Source organism: Natator depressus, chromosome 26 (genome assembly GCF_965152275.1).
Source record: "Natator depressus isolate rNatDep1 chromosome 26, rNatDep2.hap1, whole genome shotgun sequence".
NCBI lineage: Eukaryota > Metazoa > Chordata > Testudines > Cheloniidae > Natator > Natator depressus.
In genome coordinates this window covers 1,123,021-1,136,690 of record NC_134259.1, presented here as the reverse complement: position 1 = coordinate 1,136,690, position 13,670 = coordinate 1,123,021, and the positions used below count along the sequence as shown (strand labels likewise).

General features: G+C 44.3%; 1 long non-coding RNA gene across 1 annotated transcript in view; it reads right to left on the bottom strand.

Moving 5' to 3' along the window:
• Window positions 1–11,994, bottom strand: part of LOC141978149 (uncharacterized) — a 143,056-nt gene extending 131,062 nt beyond the window's left edge. Inside the window, exon 1 of the long non-coding RNA XR_012636339.1 lies at window positions 11,683–11,994. This is a non-coding gene — a long non-coding RNA (uncharacterized LOC141978149). The remainder of the gene's footprint in view (window positions 1–11,682) is intronic.
• Window positions 11,995–13,670: the final 1,676 nt, after the last annotated feature.

Genomic DNA, 13,670 nt, shown 5'->3' with positions numbered 1-13,670 from the left:
ATACTTTCAAAGCATTCCAGTGAATAATGCACTTGCAAATCACAGAATACTTAGCAAATAAGAGAAGAAAAGGCCAGAATTACTAATGCCACCATCTACAGAATTGCAAGGTTACTTATTACACACAAAAAATTACGTCAAAAACAATGTTTGTAAAGTTAAACATTCAAAAGTTAGGAAATGGCAGAATTAAGGGGGTCCAAAAAAACCTAATTCAACCCCTTTGTGCATATGCATTATGATACCCCCTTTAATGATAGGATCACATACTAATTTTTCCACTAAACACCTACCCCCTTCAGTGCACAGGAAGGAGTGTGCTCTGGGGATTAATTTGGAAGGAGACTGTTGTGTGTAGGTGCCCTGATTCCCTCCCCACCACTCCCGGTATAAAAGCTGCCACCCATTTGCAGCTTACACCACTTATAAGTCAAGATTCAAGTAACCAAGCAACAGTGTGGACTATGAACCCTACCGCCATGTAATTAAGAAACACATAAAGCCCTGTTTACTCCTTAGAAGGGAAAGGTCTCCAAATGACCAAATATGGAACCCTGAGTCGTGCAGTTCAAATGAGTCATCTGTCTGACCAGTTCTTCTATCACTAATCATCATGGAAACAATGTAACAGAGCCTCAGGGTTCATGATTCTTGGTGTTGACCTCTTCCTTAGCACTGTTTATACGACAAACAACTGTGCTTACATTGCTAAACTCTACCTATTTCCTGCCCTACTCCCACTGAAAGCTGAACAAACTCCAGTCAGTCTGAGGCTTGTGGCAATCTTTTTACATGTGCTGAAAGATTGAGGATGCCATTCCGTTCACCCCCAAGCTTAAAGATTGCATCTCCATGTCTCAAGGGCAGGTGACCCCTTCCTTGTTTATCAGCTCCCCCTTTCCAGAGAGAACATGTTCCCTTATGGTAGCAAAAAATCATGCACATGGGAAGAGAGTTAAATCTCTCTGACTGATCCTGTTCAGGACTGGGGAGAATATCTGGTGACAATTTGGTGCAGCTGAAAGGTCAGCCTGTCTAAATCTCAGCCACGAATGGCCTTTCTTTCAGGCTCCACCGTGGTGCTAGAAAAGAATCTGATTTTCTACAGCAGTGGAGCCAAAGGTCCACTGTGCCCAGTGTTAACCAGCTTTCCAGGGCACTGGGTGCACCATCCCACCCAATCTGGATCAAATAAGAAAAAACTGAAGTTTTCCTGTTGTTGAAGTCTCTGTGTAACAGCATACCTGCTGGGCAGAGTCTCCTGAGGGAGCGTACACAGTAGTAAATCTATGCTGCCAGTGTCTGCTCACCTGTGTCCAGAACTAGCTCAAAAGTGACACCATTTTCTGCTCGTGGGGGAGCGAGGGGTTACACCTCTCCATCCATCTAACTTATGTCTTCTTAAGGCACCTGTCACCGAGGTCTCTGAGTGCCAGGGTTATCTTGCTATTCTAGTTTCCCTTGTTCATTGCTATTCTAATTTTATTGTTGCTCTCAGATATCGCAGGGCGCTGTATACTTTCTGCTTACCGTGATCATTTTACTTTTGTGGGGAAGAAGGCTGGTGATGATGAGGAGGAGGAATTGATTTTTATTGCTTTTCTAATCAAAGTTTGGAAAATAGAGTGGCAGGTTTTAAGCATCAGGAAAGGGCCAAAAATCCATAAAAACCTCTTACTATGCTAGAAAATAAAATCAAGGCAATTATCTTCTCCCTGAGGGGCTGAGAGAATTCTGCTGTTCTGAGGCTGCATATTCAGTGGAGTTACAGAAGTAGGAGACATCTGCAATTAATTAATAAGTGCTGGTTCTTTTTATGTCCTATATAATGTGATTAAAAGCAGTGTTTCTGAGAATGTGCTTGTGGGGTCTGAGATCTGTGCAGACTAGAGAGATACCTGAACTGGGACACCAGACTGAAAACTTGTCCACTGTCAGGAATGTTGAATCCAGATCTATATCTCCCTCTGAATTTTGGAAGGAGGCCCAATTTTCAGTGGGCCAAATTGTAATGCTGAACCAGAACACACACGCACCGCCCCCTCCCCCCCCCCAACATGTACTCCCAGCTTAGAAATCCTGATCTGGCCTTGCTGGTTTAAGCCCATCTTTAGAGTTACCACACAGAACTTGCCAAAGAGTTGGTAGCATCAAGCAGCAGAGTGTCGTGCCAATACTCGGGGATACACCTAAAACGCCCATGTCCATTCAAAGAGCACTAGATTTCATGGAAATCAATGATCAGCAAAGTCAGCTTAAAGTAAGTTATTCACCTTGAGACAACTTAGCCTTTAGCTCCAAGAATGTTCATTGGACTGGAATGAAATCCTGTCTCTGTTGAAGTCAATGGCAAAATTCCCATTAAGAACAGAAGAACGGCCATACTGGGTCAGACCAATAGTCCATTTAGCCCAGTATCCTGTCTTCTGACAGTGGCTGGTGAAAGATGCTTCAAAGGGAATGAACAGAACAGGGAAATTTATTGAGTGATCTATCCCATTGTCTAGTCCCAGCTTCTGGCAGTCAGAGTTTTAGGGACACCCAGAGTACGGAGTTGCAGTGTTGGCCATCTTGGCTAATAGCCAATGATGGACCTATCCTCTGTGAATGTATCTAACTCTTCTTTTAACCCACTTATACTCGTGGCCTTCACAACATCCCCTGGCAATGAGTTCCACAGGTTGACTGTATTGTGTGAAGAAGTAGTTCTTTATTTTTGTTTAAAAACTGATGCCTATTAATTTCACTGGGTGACCCCTGGTTCTTGTATTAGGTGAAGGGGTAAATAACACTTCTCCGTTCACTCTCTCCCCACCAGTCACGATTGTATAGACGTCGACCGTATCTCTCCTTAATTGTCTCTTTTCTAGGCTGACCAGTCCCAGTCTTTTTAATCTCTCTTATACGGAGGCTGTTCCATCCCCTTAATAATTTTTGTTGCCCTTTTCTATACTTTCCCCCATTCAAATCTATCTTTTTTGAGATGGGGCGACCAAAACTGCAGACAGTATTCAAAGTGGGGGTGTACCACAGATTTATATATTGGTATTATGATTTTTGACATATTATCCACCCCTTTCCTAATGGTTCCCAACATTCGGTACGCTTTTTTGATGGCCACTGCACATTCAGTGGATGCTGTGAGAGAACTATCCACAAGGACTCCAAGATCTCTTTCTTGAGTGATAACAGCTACTTTAGACCCCCCTCATTTTGTATGTATAGTTGGCATTATGTTTGCCAATGTGCATTACTTTGCATTTATTAACATTGAATTTCATCTGCCATTTTGTTGCCCACTCACCCAGTTTTGTTAGATGCCTTTGTAACTCTTCCCAGTCAGCTTTGGACTTAACTATCCTGAGTAATTTTGAATTGTCTGCGAACTTTGCCACTTCACTGTTTTCCCCTTTTCCCAGATCATTTATGCATATATTGAATGGCACTGGTCCCAAGACAGATTCTTGGGGGACCCCGCTATTCATATCTCTCCATTGTGAAAACTGACCATTTATTCCTACCCTTTGTTTTCTGGTCTTCTAACCAGAGGTTATCCATGAGAGGACCTTCTCCCTTACCCCATGACTACTTACTTAGCTTAAGAGCCTTTGGTGTGGGACCTTGTCAAGGTTTTCTGAAAGCCTTGACTTCAACAGAGCCAGGATTTCACCTCGGGTGTATAAAGGCTTTTAACATATAACTGCTGCCAAACATGCTATTTTTATTTTTAGATTATCTAAGGCCTGTGCGTGCTTTCCTATAAATTGGATGTTTTAATTTGGGCACAATCTCCACGGAAATGTGTTTAATGAATTATGGAGGGGGAAACACATTGACTTGAAGCCAAGCACATAGAGACTCTTTGGGTTTTCCCTGTCTACTAAACAAGTTATAAACGATTTCATAAAGAAAAGTGAACAATAAAGTGTCCTCCATGTGAAATTAGTTATCTGCAGCTCAGTTAAAAAGAATGACCTACATGTTGTGGCTAACCGAAAAAATATTCTTGGGGGGGGGAAATATTAAATTTCTGCTAGCTGAATTATTTTACTGTCTTTCGGGCACATGTTTTTCAGCATAGAAAACCTATGTTATCATCAAGTTGAACTATCAAATCTAGGAGTAGAACAACTCAGAAGCTCACTAATAATTCATACACAGACACACCTGGCCTGTGACTGGAATAGAACAAACTGAATGGAATGTGGGTCACAAAACAATACTTCGCAGCTTCATTTTAGCTGGAGAAATCCACAATTGAACCAACTTTCCAAGGTAAGTATAAGCATCTCTCTCTCTAAGGTTCTTTTATAACTGATTTTTACTGGGATTTTATATACATGTACTGGTACACACACAGGTTTATGAATCATTAACACACAACATACAATATCAATTTATGAACACAAGAGACCAAGGAAGTAAACATTCTGGGCCAGTGTCTTAGCTGCTGCAAATTGGTGTAGCTCTGTTAAAAGTCAACAGAGCTATGCTGATTTACACCAGCTGAGGATCTGATCTATTATGTATGCACAGATATTCCATTCTCCAAGCCAATCCCATCTACAACCAAAAATAGTTACCTTTCACACACAGGGTAACTAAAACAGACAAGACCCCCAACTACATGGGACAGTCTCTCCAGCCTCCTTTCTCTTAGAAGAAGTTTATACTGTATTGCAGACAGTTTGAACCACTCAGAGAAATGTTGCTTTTTCTCTCTACCAGGGTAACTCTAACTTCAGCTCCCCAGGGCATCAGAACTGGGGGTCCTTTCCACTGATCTACAATGTTGAGTGATTGGATAAAGTAGTTCCCGGAGAGAGCCATTTAAACCAGTCCATCCCCAAAGTAAACTCTATATTCCACAAAGAGCAGGACACTGGTCTACTCTCCTTCTGTTCAGATCCCTCTCCTGGAAATAGAGATTAAGCAACACAGGGCTGGATCCGGTACCCTACAGTCAATGGGGAAACCAAGCCCATAGTTGAGATGTTAAAAGAACAGAAAATCCATCTCTCATCTCTAGAGTACACATCCCTATTTAGACTAACAAATTTATTTGAGCATAAGCTTTCGTGAGCTACAGCTCACTTCATTGGATGCATGCAGTGGAAAATACAGTGGGGAGATTTTATATACACAGAGAACATGAAACAATGGGTGTTACCATACACACTGTAACGAGAGGAGAGGTAGATACGATGGAGGGTAGGGATAGGATACAGAGGGACCTAGATAAATTAGAGGATTGGGCCAGAAGAAATCTGATGAGGTTCAACAAGGACAAGTGCAGAGTCCTGCACTTAGGACGGAAGAATCCCATGCTCCGCTACAGACTAGGGACCGAACGGCTCGGCAACAGTTCTGCAGAAAAGGACCTAGGGGTTACAGTGGACGAGAAACTGGATATGAGTCAACAGTGTGCCCTTGTTGCCAAGAAGCCCAGTGGCATTTTGGGATGTATATGTAGGGGCATTGCCAGCAGATCGAAAGACGTGATCGTTCCCCTCTATGCGACATTGGTGAGGCCTCATCTGGAGTACTGTGTCCAGTTTTGGGCCCCACACTACAAGAAGGATGTGGAAAAATTGGAAAGAGTCCAGAGGAGGAAAACAAAAATGATTCGGGGACTGGAACACATGACTTATGAGGAGAGGCTGAGGGAACTGGGATTGTTTAGTCTGCAGAAGAGAAGAATGAGGGGGGATTTGATAGCTGCTTTCAACTACCTGAAAGGGGGTTCCAAAGAGGCTGGATCTAGACTGTTCCCAGTGGTAGCAGATGACAGAACGAGGAGTACTGGTCTCAAGTTGCAGTGGGGGAGGTTTAGGTTGGATATTAGGAATAACTTTTTCACTAGGAGGGTGAAACACTGGAATGCGTTACCTAGGGAGGTGGTAGAATCTCCTTCCTTAGATATTTTTAAGGTCAGGCTTGACAACGCCCTGGCTGGGATGATTTAGTTGGGGATTGGTCCTGCTTTGAGCAGGGGGTTGGACTAGATGACCTCCTGAGGTCCCTTCCAACCTTGATATTCTATGAGTCTATGAGAGTGATCAGGTAAGATGAGCTACTACCAGCAGGAGGGAAAAAAAAAGTTAATGGTGTCCAGTTTGCAAATTAATTCCAATTCACCAGAGACTTAGGCTTGAATAGAGACTGGGAGTGGATGTATCATTACACAAAGTAAAACTATTTCCCCATGTTTATTTCCCCCCCATACTGTTCCTCACACGTTCTTGTCAACTGATGGAAATGGCCCATCTTGATTATCACTACAAAAGGTTGGGGTTTTTTGTTTTGTTTTTCTCTCCTGCTGGTAATAGCTCATCTTACCTGATCACTCTCGTTACAGCGTGTATGATAACACCCATTGTTTCATGTTCTCTGTGTATATAAATCTCCTCACTGTATTTTCCACTGAATGCATCCGATGCAGTGAGCTGTAGCTCACGAAAGCTTATGCGCAAATAAATTTGTTAGTCTCTAAGGTGCCACAAGTACTCCTGTTCTTTTTGCAGATACAGACTAACACGGCTGCTACTCTGAAACACATCCCTATTTGTGACCCTAAAAACCGGGTGTAATGTGGAAAGGCCTGAAATGGCTGCATACAAGCCATCAGGAGTGCAGCCTCCAGTGCATAGCTCCATAAACCTCGGCAGAGCTCTAGAAGTCTGCATGGCCCGATCTCCACACTTTACCAAGCACAACGTATTCAGATACACACACCTCTGGGTGCAGGGTGCTCTGCATTGCAGTAGACCAGAACCCCCTCTTATTTCCTTTAAGGACCATTAATTTTTTTATTCCTTTTTTGTTTTAAAGCCCTTCCTATTAGGCCACTCGCTGGTGGTCACTCTCCCTTTGCAAGGATTACTGGGCGCACACTTGTAGAAGAAAGACAAATGTGACTTTCTTGTCCATTTATTTTCTGCAAGATAGGATGTCCAGCAGGTATTAGGGCATATCTATCAAAGCAATTACTGGGAACTAGTAATATGGCATTTTAATAATCTAATCACCCCCAGCTGCCTGCAGAGACTCTGATATGCATTTCTTTCCTGCTCAGAAAGGTTTCAATGGAATTTATAGCCGTTTTATATTTACAAAATCCTTCTTCTAGGGGAATAAGTCATGCTGGATTGCATGTTCCAGCACACCAGATATTGAAATCACATTCTCTGCAAAATCAAACACGTGATGTAGAACAAAACAGATACGGCACAGGATGAAGCACACACTGTATCTGTCAAACAGGCACACGTTACAGTGGGAATGTCTGAAATGTACACTATGCTGGGTGAATTCTCGGAATCTGTGGGACTTGGAAGGATTTCTGTAGCACTATACAGAGCCTATGGTACTGTATCGTCATCAGAGCAGAGATGCAGCAGATAGTCACAGGACAGATTCTCCAACGCAGGAGCACGTGCTGACCTGTGAATAAGACAGGTACCGCAAGCGCTTAATGTTACTTCCCTATCAGAGTTACTGCTGTGCTGTCTGCTTCTGAAAGGTGCCACAAATGACCTACCCGAGCAGCAGGATGGCTGTGCTATTGGAGGCCAATGCGGCAGGAGTGGTTAAACTTCTCTTTCTCTCAGAGTATCGGAGGGTAGCCGTGTTAGCCGTGGCTGGCTCGTAACAAAAGCAGCTTTGCCTCTCCTGGAATTGACACCTCCTCATCTATTATTGGGAGTGGACCACATCCACCCTGATCGAATTGGCCCTGTCAACACTGGTTCTCCACTCGTGAGGTAACTCCCTTCTCTCCATGTGTCAGTATAATAATGCCTGCATCTGTAATTTTCACTCCATGCATCTGAAGAAGTGGAGTTTTTTACCCACGAAAGCTTATGCCCAAATAAATTGGTTAGTCTTTAAGGTGCCACCGGATTCCTTGTTCTTTCTCTCAGACTTCTTTGAGCCACAAATACAGGGGTAGGCAACCTACGGCAAGCTGATTGTCAGTGGCACTCACACTGCCTGGGTCCTGGCCACCGGTCTGGGAGGCTCTGCATTTTAATTTAATTTTTAATGAAGCTTCTTAAACATTTTAAAAACCTTATTTACTTTACATACAACAATAGTTTAGTTATACATTATAGACTTATAGAAAGAGGCCTTCTAAAAACGTTCAGATGTATTACTGGCATGCGAAACCTTAAATTAGAGTGAATAAATGAAGACTTGGCACACCGCTTCTGAAAGGTTGCTAACCCCTGCACTAATAGCTCTGCCATCCTGGAAATCTCTAGGCAGGGGACATCAAGATTTGTTCCTACTGTTTTTACAATGCCCTTTTGTTCTAGATCTTTACACACTTGATTGCAGGGTTATTGTTCTCTCTGTCATGAGTAAATAAATTAGGTGTAATTTAATACTTGATTATAAGATTTACAATTCTGTTCTTTACAGCTTCTCAGGTGAGCACTCTGTAATTGAGCTGAGTGAACAGCTCCATTCATTCTTTTCACAGTATGAAGGGCTTGTCTATGGTAAGTGTAAGAAGGCAGCGCTAAGTCAGGTACAGAATAGGAGAGTTGTTTAAAGAAACAGTGTTCTCCCTTCTCTTTCTCCTCCTCCAAGTCTCTTCTTGTTCATCTTCTTCTCCTTATGCAGGATAACAAAGGAGGTTGGAAGTCACCCTTCCTCTTTTAAAGGAAGGAGACATATCAATAACTAATCTTGCCTCAAATGAATACATTTGTGTGTGGTTATATGCAGTTACACACACACACACACTATTTCTAGTGGAGATAGCAGTCCAAAGAACGAGCATACTAAGAAAGCCCAAATTATTGTGTGATAAAAGTCATAGATAAAGTATGATATCTTATTAGCTATCCAGGGAAAATATTCTTTCCATTGTCATAGGTCACAACCCTTACTTCCAAATAGCCAATGCCACTATTCAAACAAATATTCAAATGCCGTACATTCTTTCATGTGCTTTAATGGTCCCCAGGTATAAAGCTGGGTCAAATATATGCAGAGAATAGTTTACTCACTGATTTTACCCCGGTTTCAGAGTAACAGCCGTGTTAGTCTGTATTCGCAAAAAGAAAAGGAGTACTTGTGGCACCTTAGAGACTAACCAATTTATTTGAGCATAAGCTTTCGTGAGCTACAGCTCACTTCATCGGATGCATACTGTGGAAAGTGCAGAAGATCTTTTATACACACAAAGCATGAAAAAATACCTTCCCCCACCCCACTCTCCTGCTGGCAATAGCTTATCTAAAGTGATCACTCTCCTTACAATGTGTATGATAATCAAGTTGGGCCATTTCCAGCACAAATCCAGGTTTTCTCACCCCCCCCCCCACCACACACACACAAACCCACTCTCCTGCTGGTAATAGCTTATCTAAAGTGACCACTCTCCTTACAATGTGTATGATAATCAAGGTGGGCCATTTCCAGCACAAATCCAGGGTTTAACAAGAACGTCTGAGGGGTGGGGGGGTTAGGAAAAAACAAGGGGAAATAGGTTACCTTGCATAATGACTTAGCCACTCCCAGTCTCTATTCAAGCCTAAGTTAATTGTATCCAATTTGCAAATGAATTCCAATTCAACAGTTTCTCACTGGAGTCTGGATTTGAAGTTTTTTTGTTGAAGAATTGCAACTTTCATGTCTGTAATCGCGTGACCAGAGAGATTGAAGTGTTCTCCGACTGGTTTATGAATGTTATAATTCTTGACATCTGATTTGTGTCCATTTATTCTTTTACGTAGAGACTGTCCAGTTTGACCAATGTACATGGCAGAGGGGCATTGCTGGCACATCGCCATGTACATTGGTCAAACTGGACAGTCTCTATGTAAAAGAATTATAACAACAAAAAAACTTCAAATCCAGACTCCAGCGAGAAACTGTTGAATTGGACTTCATTTGCAAATTGGATACAATTAACTTAGGCTTGAATAGAGACTGGGAGTGGCTAAGTCATTATGCAAGGTAACCTATTTCCCCTTGTTTTTTCCTAACCCCCCCCCCCGCCCCCCCAGACGTTCTTGTTAAACCCTGGATTTGTGCTGGAAATGGCCCACCTTGATTATCATACACATTGTAAGGAGAGTGGTCACTTTAGATAAGCTATTACCAGCAGGAGAGTGGATTTGTGTGTGTGTGGTGGGGGGTGTGTGTGAGAAAACCTGGATTTGTGCTGGAAATGGCCCAACTTGATTATCATACACATTGTAAGGAGAGTGATCACTTTAGATAAGCTATTGCCAGCAGGAGAGTGGGGTGGGGGAAGGTATTTTTTCATGCTTTGTGCATATAAAAGATCTTCTACACTTTCCACAGTATGCATCCGATGAAGTGAGCTGTAGCTCACGAAAGCTTATGCTCAAATAAATTGGTTAGTCTCTAAGGTGCCACAAGTACTCCTTTTCTTTTTGATTTTACCCCATCTTTCTGTTTGCAAATTATCCACAATAGACTTTGATATCAAATAATTTGATCATTGTACAAAATGAATTGATGAATGGTTTTATGTGCACACATTTCAGACCAGGGGCTACTCTCAAACTATTTGCCATAATTATTGCTTAAAGTATTTTCTGTTCACAATTCCCTATTTGCGCTGTGTGATTCACTACCTAAGTCAGGAGGTATTATTTTCTGCTACTTGATGAGATGGCTCTTAAACCTAAAGCTTTCAAAATGGCCCCCAAAAACTCATGCTGTGAATTATTGCATAAGTTCATATTTTGAACAATTATGTGTGACACTCTTTGTTTCTGGGAACATTGCTGTAAACAAATATTTGCTCATGCCAATATCTATGGAAAGTGAATAAAACAATTCACAAATAATATTGAAGTGAATTCCAGATTTTTGCTTGTTTGCTCTTGTGGTATTTAACCAACTCAACCTGGATGTCAGCTGATCTCGTTCCTTATTCTGGTACCACTAGTTCTTGAAGGAATGGAAGTCTTACACCTAGACAAGTTACCTTGAAGCAGGAGACAAAGGAATCAGATTTGAGCCTTGTGCTTCTAATGCTTTCCCCTCCTCCCCGACCCATAGCAGAGTCACTCTGATAACACAAGTGTACAATAGCAAAGGGCTTGGCTACACTTGCGAGTTACAGCGCATTAAAGGAGCCCCGGGTGCACTAGCTCACTCTCTGTCCACACTGGCAAGGCACGTAGAGCACTCTGACTCCGCAGCTAGAGTGCTCCTGGTACTCCGCCTCGGCGAGTGGAATAACATTTTGTGCGCCCCCACTGGAGCACTGCAGTGCCAGTGTGGACGCTCTGGTCCTATAGTGCACTCTGATCGGCCTCCAGAAGTGTCCCACAATGCCTGTGCTAGCCACTCTGGTCAACACTTTGAGCTCTACTGCCCTGCCCTCAGGTGACCAACCATCAGACCTGCCCCTTAAATTCTCTGGGAATTTTGAAAATCCCCTTCTGTTTTCTCAGCCAGGCGTGGAGTGCTCTCAGCGAATCTTTCCAGGTGACCATGCCTCCACGCGCCAGGCGAGCCCCAGTATGGAGCAATGGCGAGGTGTTTGGGGGAGGAAGCTGTCCAGTCCCAGCTGCGCTCCAGCCATAGGAATTATGATACCTTCGGGCAGATATCAAGGGACATGATGGAAAGGGGCCATGACCGGGACACTCTGCAGTGCAGGGTTAAAGTGAAGGAGCTGCGAATGCCTACCACAAAGCCTGCGAGGCAAACAGCCGCACCGGTGCTGCCCCTGCGATCTGCCATTTCTACAAAGAGCTGGATGCGATACTTGGGGGCGACCCCACCTCCACTCCAAGGACTACCATGGACACTTCAGAGCACAGTCCAACAAGGCAGGAGGAGGAGGAGGAGGAGGAGAAGCAAAGCGGGAGTGAGGGTGCTGAGGAAGAAGAAGACACCCCAGCATCCCTAGATTTATGCAGCCAGGAGCTGTTCTCAAGCCAGGAGGAAGGTAGCCAGTCACGGCGGCCGGTGCTTGGGGAAGGACAAACACCAGAGGAGGTTCCCGGTAAGTGGCTTTTATTTTGGGAAGGAAGTTATTCGGTGCAGGCTCTTGGGGCGAGGAGGGTTAGGGCTGCATGCATGCCTAAATGTGGAATAGGGCGTTGATGTGCTCTCTCACATCTCGGTAATTGGCCTCAGTGATTTCTTCAAAGGTCTCATCCAGAACTTGGGCAATGAGCTTGCGCAGGTTTCTTGGGAGAGCCACTGTGGTCCTTGTCCCAGTCAGGCTAACATGTCTGCGCCACTGTGCCATGAGGGGCGGGGGGACCATTGCTGCACACAGGCAAGCTGCATATAGGCCAGGGTGGAAGCCGCATTGTAGTAGACGACACTCCCTTGCTTCCCAGGTCACCCTCAGCAGCGAGATCTCTTCCAGGACGAACTCCTGTGGAAAATGTGGGGACAGTGATCAGTATAGGGGTCCCCTGCAGCTGTTGGCTCTCCCAAGGCACAGAACCCCAGAGGACAGTACAGCTGTGAAACAATTAGTCACGCTTGACCCTGTGCTTACTCACCATTTTGGGGCTCCCATGGGTTATGTGTGCTTGCTCTGGGATGGGCAAATTATGCGATTGTGTAGACTATGCTTGCCCTTAAGTACGGGGGAATCATTGCTCTGTCTGGTGTGAACAATGCTGCCTCTGTTAAGTGTTGCATTTTGCCTTTACAGATGCAACCTTGAGATCTCAGCCTTCCATGTTATCACCGGCTAAGAGGCTGGAAAGAATCAGGGAGAGGCCACGTAGAAGCAAAGAGGACATGCTGACTTCATGCAGCATGACTTCATGCAGCACTCCCTTAATGTAAATCAAAAAGTGCAGGAGTGGCGGGAGAGTGAAAGGAGGGTCCGCCAGCAGAATGTGGATCGCTGGCACCAAAGCACAGAGCGGCTGATAAGCATCATGGAGCGCCAAGTGGACTCAGTCCAGGCGCTCGTAGCCATGCAGGCGGAGCACTCCCGCGCCCACCTCCCTCTGCAGACCTTGTCCCAAAACTCTTTCCCTTCTGCCCCCATGTCACCTCCAACCCACTTTCCCCAACATACGGGTTCTTACCACCACCAGCTGCCTCCAACACCGGTAGCTTCACCACCCAGCCCTGAAAACTATGACCCTTACCCACTGCACTCAACCCCTATCACCATGCAGTGCAGCACTCATTGCACAGCACTCCAGACAGGAAGGCTCAGTACGATAATGGGACATACACAAACCTGTGGTTGTACCGTTCCCCACCTCACCCCTTTGCCCTTTCTGTTTCCCAAGCAGTTGTGTTTCTTTTCAATAAATGGATTTTTTGGCTTTGAAAACATTCTTTATTATTTATTGAATAAAGTAAAAGATACCTTAATCCAGGAAAGAAACAGGCACTGCAAGTCAGTGTAGCAAACACAGATTCCTACTAACATTGGAACCACTTCACTTCGCTCCCGTGCAGGGCACCAAACATTACTGGTGGCTTTCAGCCTCAAATTGCTCCCTCAAGGCATCCCTAATCCTTGCAGCCCCGCGCTGGGCTCCTCTAATAGGCCTGCTCTCTGGCTGTTCAAATTCAGCCTCCAGGTGTTGAACCTCTGAGTTCCATGCCCGAGTGAATCGTTCACCCTTCCCTTCACAAATGTTATGGAGGGTACAGCACGTGGATATAATTGCGGGGATGCTGTCATCAGCCAG